The following is a 22,522-nucleotide window of genomic DNA, read 5'->3' as shown; positions in this document are numbered from 1 at the left end:
TCTACTGAGTTTAATTCTTTTTTAAAAAGTGTATCAAATATCATGTATATGTTTATACATGGAGTTTGGGAAAAAACAACAATTTCGTGCTCATGGATAATGATGAAATTAAAATTTTGCAACTATATAACATTTTTATTTCTCACTTATTTGCTTATTGTTTTCTGGAACTGAGAAGTTAGGGTTTAAGATAGGTCAGAAATATTTGCGTTAAAGAGCAAATTGTCAATTTTACCACATGACAGGAGGCTTCATATTTTGCATTAACTCTCTTTACTAACTCACATAGCAGTAAAGAAAAAGGTGAAAACATTAACCAATCAAAAGAAAGTAGGAGGTATAGTATTCACAGTAATGAGGCTCCTCCCCCTCTTTCTTTACTGCTCCATCAGCAGACAGGTCAGAGTTTTTGGCTCTTCCCTTTTTTCACTATTGTATATGTAATTTTTATATTATACTGTATTTTATCTTATATATGTAGTTTTATATTTGCTACTATTGTTGTTTTCTACCTTTATTTCTTCTGCCCCCTTGGGGTTTCGCTCTTGGGGGAGTCTTTTCCCCCTCCCTGTTTTCTTCACAGGGTCTCTCTTCTTTTCTTCACCTCTCGGTCCGCCGGCTTCTCCGCCGTCGGACCGACTGTCTCTCACTTCCCTGAGGGTAACGCTCACCCTCCAACCCCCCCTTTTTTCCTCCACACGGCTTCACAGCCGTTTTCACTGTAGCCGCACGGCGGGAAACCGTTTTTCCCGCTCCTCCGGCGGCCATCTTGGATCTCGCGCCTCGCGAGATCCACGGCCGCCATCTTGGGAGCATTGCGGTCTCCTCATTCCGGCGCCCGTACACACAGTAACCGGACACAACCAGGCAGGGGTCCCCAGGTCAGTCAAATTATTTACCTGTGCTTGGGGTGTGGCCCCATAATCGAAAATACTTACTGCCTACTGGTGCTTTTGCACACTTACAGGGTGAAGCCCTATATTTAATACCGCTGCTATCAGGTGGATTTCGTGCCACCTATATATATTTGAGCATTTATACCTGGGTGTGGCCCAGAAGAAAATCCCAATATTCCCTGCTGGGGAAACTGGTGCTTTTTACTGCCAGAATTGTCATACTCACCCTGCTGGGGTTTTGCCTTTTTTACTTTTCACGGTTTATATATATATACCTATACCTACCCTGCTGGGGTTAACTGGGTACTGCAGGTACCCCCCTCCTTTTTATCACTAACTGGGACAGACCCCTAGCCCAACATTTTCTGTGCCTCAAGCTATTACAGCGGCCCAACTCCTATTACCATGGATACACCTCAAAACCCTGCAGACTTCCAAACCATGATTGCGGAAGCCATCTCCGCCTCTATGGAGAAAGCATTATCCAGGGTTATGACGGCGACTGCCGATCAGACTAAAAAAGTCACAACAGCCCAAGCCCATGACTATGATTCTGAGGCTTCAGAATCCCATGCCCAGGCCGACTCTCGGCCCAGCAAACGCCACTGGAAGGGCAAGGAAAGGAATGATAACCTGGGCAAAGGCAAGGCACCTGCCAAACGCCACAGGCCAGCACCACCCACCCCCGCCCATTACTCCTCGGACGAGGGGGAAGAACAAACACGCTCCATGGCTGTGTTAGATGAGTGGCAGGCCGCAGATTCCGATCCAGATAACGACTGGGGTTCGGACACGGGATCCCATACGGGTCTCCTAAAAGGCACCTTTTTGGACGACATCCAACTGCCGGACGACCCCACACCGGGCCAAGAAGAAGGGGAAGCCATTCTGGACCCCACGGGGCAACGTCTATTCGACCCCCGCAACATACGGCACCCGCGTTCGGGGGACTGGACCCCCCCCGACCATCTTTCCAAATTTATGCACCGTTGGCTCCGCAAACCCCTGGACAAAACGGTGCGCAACCGACTACGTTCGGAATGCCCTCGCCCTTCCCTTCCCGACAACGTGGCCCAAACCCCCGAATTCGACCAGGTCATGAACACATTCATGTCTAGGGGTGGCCGCGACCCCAGGAGAGGAGTGGAGAAGGGCTTTCACGGAGTTCAAGACAAACTCCTAGACTCTATTGGCCCACTTTCCCGCATCATGTTTTTGGCGGACGATGCTTTTACAAGGGCTGACGAATTTGATGCCAGTATGGTTAAAGAGTGGGCACACGATATAAGAGAATGGGCACAGAGGTGCTTTTGTTTTGTTGGCAACACCAACGTAGCCCTCTCCTCTGAGAGGCGAAAAGCAGCGCTGCTCCGTATTGACGGAAAGCTGGTGGAATTGGGCACCAAGGAGTTGGGACCGCTTGCACAGGGCAAATTGTTTGGGGAAGCCTTCCTCAAAGAGCTTAATAAGCACGTAAACATTTTCACCTCGCTCAATAAGGCTCAAACTTCAATGAAGCGAGTATTCAGGGGCTACCCCAATCGGGGTGTTTTTGGACGGGCTGGCCGCTACAGGGGCCGAGCAGCCAGCCGTTTTTGGCCCTCTGGCCCCCGCTCACACAGACCCCAACCCTTCTACCCGGAAGTGGGTTTCAGGCAGCCCTTCTCCTACACCCGTGGAGCAGACAGAGGCAGAGGACCTCGTAGCCGTGGCAGAGCACGCTTCCCCACAGGTAAGCATCATTATGCCTCAATGTCCACTAACCCCGTATACTGCAGGTCGTATCGCTCTGTCTTTTCAGAACTGGACAGCCATCTCCACGGACGCATGGATCCTCCAGACGGTCCAAGGCTACATCATAGATTTTGTGGAAACCCCGTCCCAGACCGCCCCTCCGTACCCCATTCAGTGCTCCAAAGAAGATCGCCTTCTAATCGATGGCGAACTACGGGAACTCAGGGCCAAAGGAGCGATAGAACCCGCTCACGACCAAAACGGCTTCTTCAGCAACATTTTCCTAGTGAAAAAGAAATCTGGAGACTTACGGCCGGTTATAAACCTAAGGAAGCTCAATGCTTTCGTAACATACAGACATTTCAAGATGGAAGGCATCCATCTCCTAAGAGATCTGCTCCAAGAAGGGGACTGGTTCACAAGACTGGACCTCAAGGACGCCTACCTATCGGTACCCGTCCACACATCCTGCCGACAGTTCCTCAGATTCCGATGGCAAGGCCGCCCCTGGCAGTTTACATGCCTCCCCTTCGGCCTCAGCTCAGCACCGTGGTGCTTCACCAAACTCCTGAAGCCAGTAGTGTCTCGACTACGCACTCAAGGAATTCGGTGCATTATTTACCTGGACGACCTGCTACTGTTTTCCTCAGACAGGTACAGTCTAACGCAACACACACAATATACCACCCGACTCCTCACGTCCCTAGGTTTCGTGGTGAACTTTCAAAAATCGGAAGTATCCCCAGCCCAGAAGATACAATTCCTGGGCTTCGAGATAGATTCCAAGACCAGCACTCTACGGCTCCCAACCTCAAAGATCACAGCCATCAAGAAGGAAATACGCAGAGCCATTCGCAGCCACTCCATTCCACTCCGCAACCTGGCTCGGATCGTGGGCTTGCTATCCGCATCCATCCAGGCGATATTCCCGGGTCCACTCCACTACAGAGCGATGCAGCGCTTGAAGGCTTCCTTTCTCCGCCAGAACCCCTCGTACGACCAAACGGTTCCGGTGACGGAGGAAGTCAAAGAAGAACTGGGATGGTGGCTGGACAGCATGGAAGCGTGGAATGGCCGAGCCATCTTCGGAAACACGCCCGACATGGTCCTGGAATCAGACGCCAGCCTCTGGGGATGGGGCGCCACCTGCGAAGGCAGTTCGACGGGAGGCACTTGGACCTCCCAAGAACTCAAACTTCACATCAACTGCCTAGAACTTCTAGCGGGGTCGTTTGCAATTCGCAGCCTAGCGAGAAACCGGACCAACTGCTGCATCCTCCTCCGGATGGACAATGTGTCAGCGGTCCGTTACATCAACAGACTAGGAGGGGCCCGGTCCAGACTCCTTTCAGAGATTACGAAAGAAATATTCGAGTTTTGCCTTCCCCGGAAAATCTCCCTCATGGCAGAATATCTCCCGGGCGAAACGAACCTGACAGCGGACTGGTTCTCTCGCCATTGGCGGGACAGCAGCGACTGGAGACTGGATCCTACAATCTTCCATCGCCTCTTGGTCAGGAGAGGCCCCCTCCACCTGGACCTCTTCGCATCTCGGAACAACAGGCAGACGGACGAGTACTTCAGCTGGCTACCAGACCCGGAGAGCAAAGCAGTAGACGCCTTTCTCCAACCATGGCCACCCAGGGGCGCTTACGCCTTTCCCCCATTTGCCTTGGTGGCAAGGACGATACAATACTTAAAGACGCAACGCGGGTCTCTGCTCCTCATCACTCCCCTATGGCCGAGCCAACCATGGTTCCCGGACCTTCTAGCTTCATCCTACAGGGACCCTCTCCTCATACCGTCCTACCGGACACTCCTCACAGACCCGAGAGGGAACCCCCATCCTCTCATTCTGGAAGACCGCCTCTCTCTAGTAGCCTGGACTCTTTCAGGGGTGCCTGGCAGACCGAGGACTTATCGCAGACAGCTAGAGACCTCTTATGGGATTCGTGGGCACCAGGAACCAGACGATGCTATCTCGCAGCATGGAATTCCTGGTCCACTTGGTGCAGTGAACGGAACTTTGATCCCTTTACGGCACCTGTAACGGCCATCTTGAATTTTCTCTCCCACCTATACTCCGCGGGCAGGTCTTACCGATCCCTCAACGTCGTGCGCTCCGCGATCTCAGCGGCTCACGTTCCGGTCCTGGGTTCACCCGTCGGGAAACACCCTCTGGTATGCCGCCTCCTCAGGGGCATCAGACTTCAAAGGCCCCCCAGGCCCAAGTACACTCGGTTATGGGACGTGGAAGTCGTCCTACAGTTTCTGCGAGACTGGCCAGATAACGACAGACTCTCACTCCGACAACTGTCGGCCAAACTAACACTCCTACTTTGTCTGGTATCGTTCCGCAGAGTTTCGGACGTGCGGGCTTTCGACGTCGACGCCTTTTCGGTCTCCCCAGAGGGAGTTACCTTCCAAGTGTCTCGTCGTACTAAATCGGACTCATCGTCGGTTTTCTACCCCTTTTTTCCTACCGAACCGCTGCTTTGCGTGGTCTCTGCTCTGCGTCATTATGTCCAGGTCACTTCCCTCCTTCGGGTTTCATCGTCGGGACAACTATTGGTGTCTTATGTTAGACCTCACGTTCCCGTCTCTACTACCACCCTCGCCAGATGGGTTCGATGGATCCTGTCTCTAGCAGGTGTAGAAGACACCTTCGGTGCCCACTCAGTTCGCGGAGCGGCGGCCTCGTCGGCTTTCTCCGCGGGAGCATCACTGACAGACATCCTACGAGCCGCGGATTGGTCACGCGAAGCGACCTTTCGGACCTTCTATTTCCGCCCAAACTCGGGGGCAGCCACGTCTCTCCTTCATCAGCGTTAAAAATGCAAAATATGAAGCCTCCTGTCATGTGGTAAAATTGAAGATTATGCTAGCGTTAGTGTACTTATAATCTTAATTTTAGTAATGACAGGAGGCGAGTATTTTCCCACCCTCCGCACCCTCGAGGGATGAAATCTCATGTAAGTATACCTATACTCTATATTTTCCTTCATATTTTTCTACCTGGTATATATAAGACGTGTACTACCTGGTATATATAATACGTGTACCTTATTTAACTACAGCTTCGTTACTGTTGGTTGTCATACTTAGACTAGGTACATTTCGTTAGAGTTTGTGCTGGGTTTATTACATTACTGCAAACAGTTGCCAGACCGGTTCCTAACCTCTTCCACACTCTCTTTCAGCATAACCTCAAGACATTACTGCTTACACTCAGGATGGACATGTTTGGACCTTCCTTCAGAAACCAGGACTTCGCAATTGGACAAGTCATCTGTTGGTGCATGTTTGGATCACCCTAGGACTTCGTATTTGAAAAGTCACCCGTTGGTGCATGTTGCAAGACTTTATCCGTTCTCTTTTAAAACTTTTATTGTATTTGATGTCGCTCTCGAAAGAGGGGGAGGAGCCTCATTACTGTGAATACTATACCTCCTACTTTCTTTTGATTGGTTAATGTTTTCACCTTTTTCTTTACTGCTATGTGAGTTAGTAAAGAGAGTTAATGCAAAATACTCGCCTCCTGTCATTACTAAAATTAAGATTATAAGTACACTAACGCTAGCATAATCTTCAATTTTATATAATACAAGAGGGGTAAAACAAATATAAGAAAGGTTACATTGTATAACAAATGGAAATTGGTAAGCATTCTGCTGATATTTTTGGAAATGTAAAGCACAAGAGGTCCTCGAGCTGGAACCAAAAAGAGATTGTGATACAGACTGCCATGCTGAGATATCTGTCTGGCCAACCTAGATAGCTTTGTGTTGTCAGAGTGGACATGCACAAAGGGAAAAGCGAAGTGCAACAAATATTATAGGTGTATATTGTGTACTGAGTGTTTAAAAACCCTAGTTTCTCTAAAATAAAGTTAGTTGCAGTTGTTTGAACCAAGAAGAAGCTTGTTTATCTCTTCCTTAAGGTATCACAGGTATATTGCTATTTATTGTCCTCTATAGGGTAGTTACTCATAGAGTATTGCCAAAGAACTAAATAGATAGAAATTCCTGTAGTATATCTTGCATTGCTGGTGAATAAAGTGACTCAAAGCCCGAGTCATAGCTCTTAGTATAGCCAGGGATATCTTTAACGCGGGGCAAACGAGGCAGCTGCCCCAGGCCCAGTTACTCAGGGGGGCCAAAGCAGCTGCCCCGTTGACCCTGCTGCCCTCTACTATTTTTTTTTCCCCATGGGCTCCTGGTGCAGCCGGGGGCCCGCACACTAAGAAGGCCAACCGGGTGGATAATGCACTAACGGCCACTGGGTGGGCCTTTGTAAGCAGGAGCCCGGTCGCACGCTGTTTCCCTTTAACAGCACGACTGCCCCCATGCCTTACGGCAGCGCTGGGATTAAGTGACAGCCACGTGTCTCTTCCTCCCAGTGAAAACAGAGCCACGTGGGAGAGATCAAAGAGGCAGTGAGAAGGGGGACTGGGCCAGAAGAGCCAGCCCCTAACTCACAACAGCCTCAGCCACCACTCTGGACACCAGGGAAGGCACCCTTCAAGGTTAGAAACAGGAGGTAGGTTAAAAGTGTAATTTGTGCATGTGTGATTGTATGTGAATGTGTGTTAGTATGTCTGTCAGTGTGTGTGTTAGTATTTGTCAGTGTGTGTGTTATTATTTTCTGTCAGTGTGTGTGTGTGTGTGTGTGTGTGTCAGTATGTCTGTCAGTTATGTGTTTGTCAGTATGTCTGTCAATGATGTGTCTGTGTCAGTGTGTCTGTCAGTTTGTGTGCATGTATGTCACTAAGTCAATCAGTGGATGTTTCTGTGTGTGTCAATATGTCTGTCAGTGTGTATGTGTCAGCATGTCTGTCAGTATGTATGTGTGTAGATGTGTGGGTGTGTTGTGTCAGCATGTCTGTCACTGTGTGTCTGTGTGTGTGTCAGCATCTCTGTCAGTGTGTGTCTGTGTGTGTGTCAGTATGTCTGTCAGTATATGTGTGTCCGTATGTCTGTGTGTCAGTATGTTTGTGTGTATGTATCAGTATGTCTGTCAGTGTATATGTTTGTGTGTATGTATCAGTATGTCTGTCAGTGTATATGTTTGTGTAAGTATGTCTTGCACCTCTCTACTTTAGTTCCCACATTGTGTCATGGTGAAATGTGTGATTGCCCGCCAGGGAGTGGGGGCTGGTGGGGAGGGGGGGGGGGAAGGGCACAGGGGGCCCAAGAAAATTATTTGCCCAGGGTCCGATTAATATTATAGACGGCTCTGAGTATAGCGATCAGCTGTGCATGTTAACAGAAGTACCCAGGGATGATATTAAGAACTGTTGAGCCTTTGGTAACAGAGACGCCAGGGCCGTATTGTCACAAAAACCAAACCATATACACTTCTATGCAGTAAAGTAGTAAATGCTTTAGTTTTTCTTAAACATATGTTTTTCCCTAAAGAATACATGTTATTAAATAAAATGGAAATGAAGGTTGACAAAATTTATAGTACATAGCTATATTACATAGTATAACAGGCTTATTGTTTTATCTTCTCACTCTTCTCACAACTCACCCATTTTTTAACCATTTATTTGGCTTCTGTACCCTTTAGGATTCAATACAAATACTAACTACAAAGCTCTAAGTAGCTCTTCCACCCATTACATTCTATTACTAATCTGTACGTACACTTCTCAGTCACTCCTGTATGACAATGACCTGTGGAAATTGACACTAAAATGTAATATATATATATATATATATATATATATATATCATCACATCAAACCAGCTGTCTAATAGGGTACTGTGAATAGAGGAATTCTCCACACCATTCATAAAAAAAATCCTGGATACTCCAAACGGGATGGTTGAATGTGGTCCTTTGCAGTCACCCCTTTTCATTGATGATATTTCTTTACCACCATCTAAAGGAGAATCTGAAAAATCTTCATGCGGTCCTCCAAAAGATTATAACTTTAAATTGCACTAATCATAGAAAATAGATTGTAAGTATTACCAGATGACTTAAATAAATGAAGATGTGGGGGACCAGCAGACCCAATGGGTTTCATGAGCCCAACAGGTCCACCAATGCTAAAGCAGGCAAATGACAACAACTTTGTATTTTTATATATTGGAAAACATGGGTGTAGAAATCAGAAGAAATAGGAGAGTTTTAAATATCCTACCCTCACGGATGAAATGGGTACGATTCCATCCCCGCATTAATGCTGGTGTACATTTTATAATCATATATTTAACTGTTGAGTTGTTCTCATGCATGCATGGGATAGGCATAATGCTATAAGATAAGGCCAGGGACTAATGAAAGTATTTAGAAAATTGGACAGACTAGATGGGCCGAATGGTTCTTATCTGCCGTCACATTCTATGTTTCTATGACATGCTTTAAAACAATCAAATTTCAACAATTAAATATCAATGGAAAGACATTTTTGGAATGTTTGATTTTTTTGATAGAAATTGTATATTTATATTTTAAAGAGGTGGTCGGGTAGCTTAATCCCTTAAGGACACATAACATGTGTGACATGTCATGATTCCCTTTTATTCCAGAAGTTTGGTCCTTAAGGGGTTAAACTGTGCCGTAGTGGTAGCAGGAGTGCTCTGGCACTACCTCATTGTTAGTAGAACAATTTGACTTTTTGCCTGAAGTCCATCTACATCACTACCTGCCTCCTGGCTCTTCACAGCAGTGCATGGCTTAGCTTATGGGCTGAGAGAGATCAATTGATGCTCTCAGTTAGTGAGCCAGCCTTGTACTGAATGGCCTAGCTCAGGACAGCTTATGGGAGCTCCTAAGCAGTTTCTGGCTCACCTGGCTGCAGAGGGAAGGTGTGGAGTGGTGCCTAGCAGACCTCAGGTAAGAATTCAAACCATTCTAAAATTACTTAAAATGGGGGGGAACGGGGGTGAAGTACCAGAGCACCCTTAGCACTATAATTACTACTGACTGCTGGAGTGGGTATGGTTCTTACAGAGGTTTCTTTAAAAAGGTCTATATCCCATTCTAATAAAAGCCTTCCCAATGATCATGTATCATTTGCCCTACAGAAAACTACTTGGTTTAACATATGCATATAGGGAGTGTATATTCATTATGAAGGAATCATTCATGCCTTGCTGAAGATCTCAAACACACAAAGTTCCTTAAAGTGGCACTGTCACCATCTGGAAACTTTGTTTCATTTACAAAGACCCCCGATAATGACATAGCTGCGGGTAGTGCGGTGGCTGGAGGGCAGGAAAAGGTGAAATTTACTTATTGTTTCAGCACCATACTTAGATGCTTCAGCACCAGGAGCTGACCTCACTATTGTACGCTCGCGCAGGCGCAAGAGTGCAGCATTGAGGTCTATGGAGGATCCCGCAAGACCCTCTTTAGATACAGTTAATATCTCTGCTGCTGTCACTGGTGACAGCTGGGAGTTTGACACTTCTAGGTGGCGGTAGCTCTACCCGGTGTCTGGACGTGTCAGGCGTAGGAAAAATACTGAGATAGAGTAATTCCTACTTTGTCTCGATATATCTTTTGACTGGGTTGGGATTTTACACTAATATTGTCTAAATGCATGTTTCCCTTTTTAAAGGAACTGAAGGCATTTGCATCTGCACTTGGAGACATTATCCTCAAAATCCAGAATTATTAGGTAAGGCAGCAAGGGATAATGAGTGTTTGAGTACCACTCACTTCTTGTTGAGGAGCACCACTTTAATGGCTTTTAAACAGAACTGTTGCTGATAAAAACACACATACGTAAACGCACACACACACACACACACTTTTACACACACCTACCTACCTTAATTCTTTGCAGTGTCATACTATAGTAAATTGTAGTGAACTAAATAATCAAGAGTGGGTGTTTCAAAGTTATTCAATGGTTTCTTATTATGTATGTCAAAGTAATATTAGCATTACAATGGTTACTTGGGAAAAGAGAAGGAAAAATTGAGAAAGCAGAAGAATGACTCAACAATACAAATGATTCAGAAACATTTAGGGGAAATGGCATCTTAATACATTTCTGCAGAGATTGAATAGTATTTGAAAACCCCAAAGTTATAAATCATTTTAACGGCCCATTTAGCAGTGCTGCAAAGGTGCTTAATAGTATAGGAAAATTCACAAAATCTTTAATAGAATGTTTCTGAAATTTAAATAAAAATATATTTAAAAAAAACATTTTTAACACGCTTAAATGATATAAAATGGAATAACTACAAAAGAAGTGGTTGAAAATAATTGTAAGGAATATATTTTACTTTGCTCAAAAACATTTTCCTATTTTAGAGATATATTATGTATACTGCATAAATATATATGTATTTAATTCTGTGTGGTCTGCATGTGTTTTAACCATCATATTATTGTATGTACTTATTTTTACTAGCATGTCTTTGTGGCATCCACTTAATCTACTTTTCTCCATTTTCATACTATACTTACTCATCCTCACTTTTTCCTCATTTGGATTTCTTACCCTACTAGTATTTCTTCTTCATGTACTTTGTATATGGTATGCAATGTTTTAACACTTTTGCCAGTTTTAGGGAACACCAAATATTCCATTCCATTAAGAAACTCAGTTCCATTTTACAGACCATTTTACTTATATTGCATTAAAGGGACACTATAGTCACCTGAACAACTTTAGCTTAATGAAGCAGTTTGGTGTATAGAACATGCCCCTGCAGCCTCACTGCTCAATCCTCTGCCATTTAGGAGTTAAATCCCTTTGTTTATGAACCCTAGTCACACCTCCCTGCATGTGACTTGCACAGCCTTCCATAAACACTTCCTGTAAAGAGAGCCCTATTTAGGCTTTCTTTATTGCAAGGAAGCAGGCTGAAGGGTCAGTGTAGGACCTGCTTTAGGAGGGTCTGCCTTGACGTTGGCAGGTGGGCATTCCCTCCAATGGCCATTGAAGCAACTAAATGACCTCCATTTGTCTAAATATACATAGGGATTAAGGAGAGAGCGCAGGTAACTTTTTCTTTTCTTTGGTTTTTACAATCGAAAAGGATGAGGGAAAAATACACAGAGGAAAGTGAGGGATTTAGCCGTTTCTTTTTCCCTATCGTTTTTCTCTAAATAATCACTTGTACGTTTCCAAAGCATATTTCTACCCACCTCCTGAGTCTTTCTTTATCTCTGCCTTCAAATGTCTTTTCTTCCTCCTTTTCCCCCCTAAAATATTTTATTGTTTTAAATTAACTAAAATGGCATATTGGGTTATAGCGCCGAACACTGTAATAAGTAGCATAAGAAACATTCAGAATTAAAAATAACATAACAAATATACACATCAGGCCTGCAGCTTTTGAAAGTCGCTTGTTCATATACCCCAAAGAAAACATGCAGAAAAAAATACATGCATATCTTTTAAATTGTTTTTAAAAAAAACATTTTTTCATGCTGTGTTCCTTTAAAATTGAGGATTTTTCCAACAAACTGCTTCTCAAAGAGAATTATTGAGAGCACACAGAGCGTACACAATAGCCATGGATACCAAATCCAATGAGAAGCATTGGATCTCGTGCTCATTATAGAGAAATATTGGATGCAAATATAAAATGTAGGTATTCTGATATTCAAGATGAATGTTCAGAAAAAAAAAAAAGAGGGAATGAGACAGAACAGGATGAATAGCTCGGGAAAAAAAGGAATCACCAAAAACCTTAAAAGCATAGAAAAGACACACTATAAAATACAGTGTGCATTTATAATGTGTCATTTTTAATGTCTGGTTTCAGCATGCTTTACTTTGTTCCTACTTTGGTCTGAAGCCAGTAGTGGTTGTTTGTCTGACAGCCACTACTCGGCATGGAAATTACAAAATGTAAGCAATGCTGTTTTGCAGATATTTAGACTACAATATCACGTTATTTAGATGTAGTGATTGCTAGTCTTGGTCCTTAAAAGGTTAAGTAAAAAGACATACAGGGTTTGTTTAGAATTGCTCATTATATCAAGATTATTCATGTTCATAAATTTAGATATTAAGTGCGCAACGTTTTCTTGGATTTTTAAACTGTTCACTAACATTTTTTGCTTGGACAGAACTACACAATTTAATTAAAAGTATACTGTACTAATTGAAATAAAATTTCAGTACGAAGAAGACATTTCTAAGGGCTGGTTTACAAATTGTCAAGCTGCCCAGATTATACTACAAACAGAATATGTGTTTTGGCCCTTTAGCACTGGCCACCTGTAGCTGTACTGGCCACTTGTGGTTGTCTCAGCTGTTTCTGAGTTAACTGGTGTGTCTCGCACCATGCACTTTTTTTTTACATGCTGCTTTGGTCTTTCCACCCTGTATATTGTAAAGGGGAGCTCCTCATAATGCATAGATAATTTAGGACTGTGTTTCTAAACTGAGTTTCACAAATGTATCTACTGGAGTGCGCTTCTGCTTGTTATAATGCTCTCTGGTCTTATTAATCTGAAAAATAACAATGAATCGATTTGTTGGAATATTGATTAAAAAGGATTTTGATTTGGACAAATAAACTTTTCACACATGTCTAGAAAAAGAATGGTATATACAATTACAAAATGGATTACGGGAAATCTGTAGTTTTTAGAAATATGTAGGCAAAAATGATTAAAACTTTTTTTTTCAAAAATTATAGTTTCTATTCAAATATGTATCCATCAACCTTGTGATTATTTATATAATTCAAATCTTTATACAGTCTCTGCAACTGAAATCATTACTCACTTGAGTAAATTGTGCTTTTTTTAATTATTCAGAATGTTAATGCAGAATGTCTATATGTAATGTGCCATTTGGAAGATTTCCTTTCAGCTTGCAAAATTACTTTTTAATAAATGAGGGATGGTTTCTCTTTGCTACTGAAAGTGAAGCAATAATTCACAGCAAAAGTAAAAATAGAAAGTTGATAAAGAACAAAAGGTGGATAATAAGAAATAAAGAATAACATTACCTATGTCCAAGTTAGACAATAAAAAATCTATTCAAATTAGTTTTTAATTAAACAATAATTACTCCTGTTAATTGTTGGACATATATAATGTAGTTTGATTGCTCCATCCACAACAGGGTTTTTAAACATGGTTGCCTTATTCCAGTCTGTTTAAAATGAGTGTAAATTTAACGTAATGTGATACAAGCAATGTCAACCGGGTCGAAAAACCCACTCCAAGAACCACTTCAGCTTTATTGTAAGGAGTTAAGCCATTTTTACATAGCTTGACTTCTAATGTGGGGTCCACCGAACTCCACTTCCTGCCTTCAATTTCCATGACAGGAGAGCTGTAAGTTCCTAAGGAGTTACCGCTCCTGAGCTAAGCCATGCCATGCTAATCGTTCCGTGAAGGTGGGGAGAGGCATCCAGCATACCCATGCAAGACGTAAATCTGTTAGAACAGTGCTTACCAAACAAATCCTTTAAGGAACCCTTACCAGTCCAGGAGTTAGGGATTACACAGATGGGTCTAAGATGGTTTTAGAAAAAAAAAATCCCATTAGATACAACTGGGTGAACCCTAAATCCTGAACTGGTAGGGGTGTATTGATGACTGGCTTGGAAACCACTGTGTTAGAAAACAATTTGATTCAACACAATGGGAAGCATAGGGCACCAGTCCATTTCTAGTGGTTGCTTGCAGTGTTAGATTACATTTGTGACATTGCAGTTACACAAATTTCATCAATGACATTCCCTAACACAGGACCTGCCTCCAGTTGCCCTCTTCAGTCCTTCTAAATGTTGAGAGATAGGCAATGCATCCTATATATTTTGGTATAATTTTATTTCGATTACAGTTTATTTTTAAAACCTGGGAATCATAGACCGATAAATAAAAATGTACTGCAGTGTAGATACCTGTCAGGGTACCTGAGGCCTCTACCTCTAAGGGAGGTAGAGACTTGGTGGTTTATCCGTCCAGGCGAGCTGTTTCCTCCGTTCCTCGCGGTTCATCCAGTCACTTAAACACCGGCCGCGAGGAATCCACGTCCTTTTCTAGCAGGACGCTCAATACGTGACGTCATGACGCTATCACGAGCGACCTGTCACTCAAATGTCCGATATCCTATCGGTACTTGTCAGAGGCGTGATTTCCATCCAGAGCCAGGGTATTTAAGCTTACTCCTTACTTCAGCTCATTGCCCTGTCGTGGTTCTAGCTTGTCTAGTCACTCAGTGCTCTGGTATTCTAGTTTGCTCTATTGGTTTTGACTCGGCTCGTTGTACTACCCTGCTTCTCTGTTATCCCTTGACCCGGCTTGTCTCTCGCTTATCTGTCTTCTCGTTCCCTCGACCTCAGCTCGTCTCTGACTATTCTTTATTACTCTCGGTACGTTAGTCCGGCCATTCTAAGGCCCGGTATACGTACCTTTCCACTCTTTGTACTCTGCGTGTTGGATCCCTGTCCCGATCCTGACATTACGACAGGGCCAATGGATCCTGCAGGTACAAACAGTCAGCTTGGTTCTTCGGATCCCAGGTTTGACGCCATGGAGCATAGGATGGATCAGATGGCTTTGGCACTACAGGCACTTTTGTCTCGTGCTAGTAATCCACCTGAGGAGACACGTACTCCTTCTATTTCTCCTGCAGTCTCAGGTCTAGAGGTAGCCACTGTAGGTGCTTCTTCCCGTATTACCCCACCAGTACGTTATGGCGGGTCACCGGAGAAGTGTCGTGGTTTTCTAAACCAGATTAGCATCCATTTCGAATTACAACCCCGCTCTTATCCTACAGATAGAGCAAAGGTTGGATTTATTATTACTCTACTCATTGAAAAAGCTTTGAGATGGGCCAATCCTTTATGGGAGAATGATAATCCACTAGTCTATAATTATAATGCCTTTGTAGCTGCGTTTAGAAGAACTTTTGACCCCCCTGGTAGAAAGGTCAATGCAGCTAGATTAATGTTGCGCCTTAGACAGGACAATCGAACACTTGTGGATTATGCACTAGAGTTCAGGTCCTTGGCGTCAGAAGTTAAGTGGAACGAACAGGCTTATATAGATGTGTTTCTGAATGGGTTATCAGATGTAATTCTTGACGAGGTCGCTACTAGAGAACTCCCTGAAAATTTGGAGGATTTAATTTCTTTTATATCTCGTATTGATGAACGCTTAAGAGAGAGGCAGAACACTCGAGATAGGACCCGTAGACCCTCCTTTAAACTAGCGCCTACCTTTCAAATCTCTGAGTTCGAAGACTTACGTATTCCTGAACCTATGCAGATAGGCAGTACTCATCTCACTGAAAGGGAGAGACAGTACAGGAGAAGGGAGGGTTTATGTATGTATTGTGGAGTCAGGGGTCATTTACGCCTAAATTGTCCCAATCGTTCGGGAAACGCTCGCACCTAAGTTCCTCTAGAGGACAGGCCTTGGGTGTTTCTACTTTGTCCTCTATTCACAACTACAAAGAGCTCAGGCTTCTGTTACCCGTTTCTTTAAAGTGGGAGAAGGGAGTAGTTAAGACTATGGCACTAATCGATTCTGGAGCTGCTGAGAGCTTTATAGATCAGGGTTTTGCTGCCAAGCATGCTATTCCATCCCAGTTAAAAGAGACACCACTGGCTGTTGAGGCCATCGATGGTAGACCGTTACTTGAGCCTGTTATTTTCCATGAGACCATACCGATTAACTTAACTGTTGGCATCCTACATAGAGAAGACATATCCTTACTGCTCATTTCTTCTCCGTCTATTCCCATAGTTCTGGGGTACTCCTGGTTGAGGAGACATAACCCTATTATTAATTGGGAGTCAGGGGAGATAGTTTCGTGGGGACAGAATTGTCAAGAGAAATGCTTGCGGAAGGTCTCACCCCTCGGCTTAACCAACACATCGACTAACTCTGACAACCCTACAGAGACACAAATTCCGTCTCAGTATCTAGATTTAAAGGCTGTATTTGACAAAAAGAAAGCCGATACCTTACCTCCACACAGGTCCTTTGATTGCAAAATTAACCTACTCCCTGGTACCATGCCGCCCAGAGGTCATGTATACCCGTTATCTACGAAAGAGAACTCAGTTCTAGAGGAGTATATTCACGAAAATTTAGACAAGGGATTCATTAGAAGGTCCTCCTCCCCTGCCGGGGCTGGATTTTTTTTTGTTAAAAAGAAGGATGGTTCTTTGAGACCTTGTATTGATTATCGAGGCCTAAATAAGATAACCATTAAAAATGCCTACCCGATTCCCTTGATTACCTAACTCTTCGATCGTTTGAAGGGCTCTACGATTTTCACCAAGTTAGACCTCAGAGGGGCATATAACTTGGTGAGAATCCAGCAGGGACATGAGTGGATGACGGCATTCAATACTCGATATGGTCACTATGAATATACTGTCATGCCTTTTGGGTTATGCAATGCACCAGCTGTATTCCAAGATCTGATAAATGAGGTTCTTAGGGAATTTCAGCAAGATTGCGTCATTGTATACCTAGATGATATACTCATTCATTCTAGTGACATTGAGATTCATCACAAACAAGTCAGGAGGGTTTTGCACAAGCTTCTCCAGCATGGCTTGTACTGCAAGTTGGAGAAATGTAGCTTTGATCAAACCCAAGTAACCTTTCTCGGCTATGTGATCTCTGGGGAGGGATTTAAGATGGATCCGGATAAGCTCCAATCCATTCTAGAGTGGCCTTTACCCAAAGGTCTTAAAGCCGTACAGAGATTTATTGGTTTTTCTAATTATTATAGGCGCTTTATTAAGGGCTATTCTTCCATTATTGCACCTATCACTAACATGACCAAACAGGGGGCTGATACTAAGAATTGGACTACTGAAGCTCTCCTTGCGTTCAAGACTCTCAAGGAGCTTTTCGCTTCCGCTCCAATTTTAGTGCACCCCGACACTTCTCTGCCTTTTTTACTTGAGGTAGACGCATCAGAGACTGGTTTAGGTGCTGTCCTATCTCAAAGGTTGGGTGTTGATAAACCATTACATCCATGTGGATTTTTCTCTAAAAAATTGACCGGTACTGAAAGCAGGTATGACATTGGTGACAGAGAATTACTAGCGGTTATCAAGGCTTTGAAAGAATGGAGACATTTATTGGAAGGTACATTACATCCTGTTACCATTCTGACAGACCACAAAAACTTGTCTTATATCGGAGAGGCCAAGCGTCTGTCCTCCAGGCAGGCTCGTTGGTCGTTGTTTCTTACCCATTTCAATTACGTTCTGACTTACAGACCTGGGTCAAAGAATTCTAAAGCCGATGCGCTATCTCGCCAATATGAGCCCTCTGCTTCAGTTGAACCACTTTTGTCCTCCATTGTACCCAAATGCAATATTATTGCTAATACCAGTCTCAAAATTCATTCTCCGCTACTTGACCAGATCTTGAAGTCACAACATCTAGCTCCCGGAAACACTCCTGAGGGAAGAAACTTTGTTCCTCCTGAACTTCAACTGGAGCTCTTACAATGTTTTCATGAAAGTAAAATAGCTGGCCATCCTGGTATTCGCAAGACATACTCTCTGATATCCAAGGATTTCTGGTGGCCTTCACTTCGAAAAGATATTGAGGAGTTCGTCGCAGCTTGTGAGACTTGTGCCAAGACTAAACTACCTCATGCATCTCCATGTGGCCTGTTACACCCCTTGGACATTCCTGAGAAACCTTGGTCCTGTTTGTCCATAGACTTTATCGTTGATTTGCCTGCTTCCAAGAGACAGACTGTTATTCTCACGGTGGTGGATAGATTTACTAAGATGGCCCATTTCGTGCCATTACCTAAACTTCCGACTTCTCCTGAATTGGCGGAGATTTTTGCGAGAGAGGTTTTTCGCCTACATGGGATTCCTTCGGAGATTGTTTCTGATAGAGGTTCTCAATTTGTCTCACGTTTCTGGAGATCCTTTTGTTCTCAAATGGGCATCAAATTGAACTTCTCCTCTGCCTATCACCCTCAGTCTAACGGAGCTGCTGAACGTACTAATCAAAAGATCGAACAGTATCTGCGTTGCTTTGTTTCCGAACACCAGGACGATTGGGTCGGTCTGATTCCTTGGGCGGAGTTCGCACACAATAACCTTGTTTGCGATTCAACTCGCTCTAGCCCTTTCTTCATGAACTATGGCTTTCATCCTTCGATTTTTCCTTCGGTTTCCTCTTCTCAGGGGATACCGTCGGTTGATGATCATGTCGCCAACCTGAAGAAATTATGGGATCAGACTCGGCAAATTCTATTACATAGTTCCTCGCTGTTCAAGAAACACGCTGACAAACATAGAAGAGCGGCTCCTGTTTTTGTTCCTGGGGATAGGGTATGGTTGAGTACTAAGAATATTCGCCTAAAAGTTCCATCTATGAAATTTGCTCCTCGCTACATAGGTCCTTACAGGGTTCTCACTCGTATCAATCCGGTTGCGTATCGCCTTGCTCTGCCACCTGCCTTACGCATTCCTAACTCTTTTCATGTCTCCTTGTTGAAACCTCTTATTTGCAACAAATTCTCCTCTAAGGTCTCCTCGCCTCGTCCTGTTCAGGTGGAGGGTCGGGAGGAGTACGAGGTCAGCTCCATCATTGACTCCAGAATTTCAAGGGGAAAATTGCAATATCTGGTCAACTGGAGGGGATATGGTCCTGAGGAGAGGAGTTGGGTACCTCAGGAGGACGTTCATGCTTCTCGCCTTCGCAGAGCATTTCACCTCCGCTTCCCATCTCGCCCCGGTTCATTCCGCCCGGTGGGCGTATCTGAGAGGGGGGGTACTGTCAGGGTACCTGAGGCCTCTACCTCTAAGGGAGGTAGAGACTTGGTGGTTTATCCGTCCAGGCGAGCTGTTTCCTCCGTTCCTCGCGGTTCATCCAGTCACTTAAACACCGGCCGCGAGGAATCCACGTCCTTTTCTAGCAGGACGCTCAATACGTGACGTCATGACGCTATCACGAGCGACCTGTCACTCAAATGTCCGATATCCTATCGGTACTTGTCAGAGGCGTGATTTCCATCCAGAGCCAGGGTATTTAAGCTTACTCCTTACTTCAGCTCATTGCCCTGTCGTGGTTCTAGCTTGTCTAGTCACTCAGTGCTCTGGTATTCTAGTTTGCTCTATTGGTTTTGACTCGGCTCGTTGTACTACCCTGCTTCTCTGTTATCCCTTGACCCGGCTTGTCTCTCGCTTATCTGTCTTCTCGTTCCCTCGACCTCAGCTCGTCTCTGACTATTCTTTATTACTCTCGGTACGTTAGTCCGGCCATTCTAAGGCCCGGTATACGTACCTTTCCACTCTTTGTACTCTGCGTGTTGGATCCCTGTCCCGATCCTGACAATACCCTCATAATTAGTAATTTCTTTCACCACTTATAAGATATGAAAATTGATACTTCCTGTTCCTGAACCCAATAGCCTTGAAAGCAAATGAAATGTACTTTATAAGTTGAAAATCAAACTGTGTTCAGACTGAGCCATGATTTGCAGCAAGGCCGTGTCTTTGCTGAAGAATTGATTGAAATGCCAAAATTGAAAACATACAGAACACATTGAAAAGCGATCACACAAAGCTTCCAGGATCTTATCTCTCTGAAAGTGCCTTAGAGACTAAAGGCAAGGAGAACATTTATAGCACCAGATGTCAGACACATGCAAAAACAATTAGTGTACAAACCCATACAAATTTGATCAAATGAGAAAAATAATCTTAATCCTAGAAATTACTTTGTAAATGCTTTCAAAGTTTTTTTTATGTTTTGTTTCAGACAAATATATTTGTGACCTAAGAATTATAGTACCAGCTGTTAGACACATGAAAAAAGTCAGTGCACGGAACACATAACTTAAAAAATTAAACCTACAGTTCTGACCTTACATATTGCTTTCCTGATGATTTCAAAGAATACTTATTTACTGGAAGACTTGGTTATAAATAATAATAATAATAATACTAATAATACAGACAAATGCAAGGAAAGGATTATATGTAGTGTTGTCGCGAACCCGGAATTTTCGGTTCGCGAACGGCGAACGCGAACTTCCGCAAATGTTCGCGAACCGGCGAACCGCGCGAACCGCCATTGACTTCAATGGGCAGGCGAATTTTAAAAACAACAGGGACTCTTTCTGGCCACAATAGTGATGGAAAAGTTGTTTCAAGGGGACTAACACCTGGACTGTGGCATGCCAGAGGGGGATCCATGGCAAAACTCCCATGGAAAATTGCACAGTTGATGCAGAGTCTGCTTTTAATCCATAAAGGGCAGAAATCACCTAACATTGACACCTGTCCTCAAAGCCCAGCCCTGATACACACTGACACAGAGCAGAATAGAGACTGTTCACCGTCCACAGAGACCATGATACACACTGACACAGAGCAGAATAGGGACTGTACCCCCTACATAGGGTCACTTGGCAGATATGGATTGACACCTGTCCTCAAAACCCCTGATACACACTGACACAGAGCAGAATAGAGACTGTTCCCTGTCCACAGAGACCATGTTACACACTGACACAGAGCAGAATAGAGACTGTTCACCGTCCACAGAGACCATGATACACACTGACACAGAGCAGAATAGGGAATGTTCCCCCTACATAGGGTCACTTGGCAGATATGGATTGACACCTGTCCTCAAAACCCCTGATACACACTGACACAGAGCAGAATAGAGACTGTTCCCTGTCCACAGAGACCATGATACACACTGACACAGAGCAGAATAGAGACTGTTCACCGTCCACAGAGACCATGATACACACTGACACAGAGCAGAATAGGGACTGTTCCCCCTACATAGGGTCACTTGGCAGATATGGATTGACACCTGTCCTCAAAACCCCTGATACACACTGACACAGAGCAGAATAGAGACTGTTCCCTGTCCACAGAGACCATGATACACACTGACACAGAGCAGAATAGAGACTGTTCACCGTCCACAGAGACCATGATACACACTGACACAGAGCAGAATAGAGACTGTTCACCGTCCACGGAGACCATGATACACACTGACACAGAGCAGAATAGGGACTGTTCCCCCTACATAGGGTCACTTGGCAGATATGGATTGACACCTGTCCTCAAAACCCCTGATACACACTGACACAGAGCAGAATAGAGACTGTTCTCTGTCCACAGAGACCATGATACACACTGACACAGAGCAGAATAGGGACTGTTCCCCCTACATAGGGTCACTTGGCAGATATGGATTGACACTTGTCCTCAAAACCCCTGATACACAATGACACAGAGCAGAATAGAGACTGTTCCCTGTCCACAGAGACCATTATACACACTGACACAGAGCAGAATAGGGACTGTTCCCCCTACATAGGGTCACTTGGCAGATATGGATTGACACCTGTCCTCAAAACCCCTGATACACACTGACACAGAGCAGAATAGAGACTGTTCCCTGTCCACAGAGACCATGATACACACTGACACAGAGCAGAATAGAGACTGTTCACCGTCCACAGAGACCATGATACACACTGACACAGAGCAGAATAGGGACTGTACCCCCTACATAGGGTCACTTGGCAGATATGGATTGACACCTGTCCTCAAAACCCCTGATACACACTGACACAGAGCAGAATAGAGACTGTTCCCTGTCCACAGAGACCATGATACACACTGACACAGAGCAGAATAGGGACTGTTCCCCCTACATAGGGTCACTTGGCAGATATGGACTGACACCTCTCCTCAAAACCCCTGATACACACTGACACAGAGCAGAATAGAGACTGTTCCCTGTCCACAGAGACCATGATACACACTGACACAGAGCAGAATAGAGACTGTTCACCGTCCACAGAGACCATGATACACACTGACACAGAGCAGAATAGAGACTGTTCACCGTCCACAGAGACCATGATACACACTGACACAGAGCAGAATAGGGACTGTACCCCCTACATAGGGTCACTTGGCAGATAT

This window comes from Pelobates fuscus, chromosome 10, assembly GCF_036172605.1.
Source record: "Pelobates fuscus isolate aPelFus1 chromosome 10, aPelFus1.pri, whole genome shotgun sequence".
NCBI classification, from domain to species: domain Eukaryota; kingdom Metazoa; phylum Chordata; class Amphibia; order Anura; family Pelobatidae; genus Pelobates; species Pelobates fuscus.
Note: the sequence above shows the minus strand (reverse complement) of the source record.